This window comes from Myotis davidii, unplaced genomic scaffold, assembly GCF_000327345.1.
Source record: "Myotis davidii unplaced genomic scaffold, ASM32734v1 scaffold792, whole genome shotgun sequence".
In the NCBI taxonomy this organism is placed as follows: domain Eukaryota; kingdom Metazoa; phylum Chordata; class Mammalia; order Chiroptera; family Vespertilionidae; genus Myotis; species Myotis davidii.
Window position 1 is genome coordinate 386,505 of NW_006283548.1, and position 1,690 is coordinate 388,194.

Below are 1,690 nucleotides of genomic sequence, written 5' to 3' on the forward strand. Positions count from 1 at the left end.
TGTAGGATCACTGGGAGGAATTGACCTCCAGGCCAATTGGCTGTGAGAATCAGCTGTGTCTGCAGTGGGAGAACTTCTGTGCTGGAGACACCTTTATGGGGCAACACTTGCTTCAGTGGGGCTTTGGTGCTCACTGAGTCTGCCCCCTGAGTGTCCCCGCATCTCAGTGTCCCAGTAGTCGCTGCAAGCACCTCTGAGAGAAAGCCACCCTCTAGTTCCGAGTGCTGCCCGCTGCTAGACAGTCCAGTTTCTCCCCGTTGAGTTTGGGTCCCCCAGAGACTTCCTGGAACTGGAGTTCAGAGCAGTTGGGGGCTTGTGACTCCCTCCTAATTCAAAAAGACAGCCGCGTCCTCAGTTGCCAGCCCTTGCCACGTGCGCCTCCGTACCTCTGCACTTTACTCCCCCGATTCAAAAAGACAGCCGCGTCCTCAGTTGCCAGCCCTTGCCACGTGCGCCTCCGTACCTCTGCACTTTACTTTTGCACCTCTTCTGGGTCTCAGTGTGCTTTTCTCTTTCCTTCTAGTTGTAGAATTTCCACTCAGCCAGCCTTCCTGTAGTTCTGGATGATGTCCATTTTGTCTTTTAGGTGTATTTTTGTAGTTGTGGGAGGCAGCAATTTCCGGTGTTTACCTATGCTGCCATCTTGGTTTCTCTCTCCCTACCCTTGTTTTTTTAGTGAGAGAAAACAATAAACATACTGATAATAAATAAGATTGAATGGATAAAATTCTCATTTTAAATGACTGAATTGCATTCGATTTTATGGAAGATTATAATCTGGTAAACCAATCTTTTCTTCAGATATTCAGATTGTTTCCTTTCATATTTAGAACACACACACACACACACACACACACAGTGCACAAATTCATGCACCTTGAAAGGAACTGTGGGCCATGAGGCTGCAGTGGGCACGGGGGCAGGTCTTGGTCCATCCTCCACGCCTCTGCCCAGCTCCTCCCACCGCAGCCCCCAGTTCCCTGTCTGCTGGTAGCCCTGCTCCCACTGCTGCTGCTCCCACACACTGATGGCGCTGCCCCCCACACATCCACTAATGCCATGGAGCAATTGGGGCCAGCGCCGTCAGCAGGTGCAAGCAGTGGCTGCTGCCCTGATTGCCCCTCAGGAGCAGGGGGAGGTGAGAAGCCCTCAGGGGCCATTGGGGCTGGCAGCTGCTGCTCACACCAGCTGACGTCCCTGAGCAATCGGGGCCAGCACCAGGAACCAGCAGCAGGTGCAAGCTCTGGGTGGGACCACAGCACGTGGGAGCAAAGTATTTTCAGTAACCAACAGAGGCTCGCCCTGATGACAGTGACCAGTGCCCCACCTTGATTTGGCTCCCCCGCTCATCTGTTCCACCATCCCGCTATGGCCAATGCCCGCCATGTTCCATGCTCTGCCACCTGCTGCTGATACCTGCCATATTCTGGGTGTGCCCACTGGTGGTCAGTGCACATCATAGCGACCAGTTGTTCTGCCATTTGGTCTATTTGCATATTAGGGTTTTATATATAGATAGATACATATAAAATGAACCATGTGGAAAATTTTTGCAGCCCAATTTTTATAATCCTGATTTTCTTCAGATAAATTCCTATAAATGGAATTTATGGGTCATTGAGTGTGTAGAATTTTTAAGCTTTAATACATATTACCATTGTAATGGAAATATTGTACCATACACACTCTT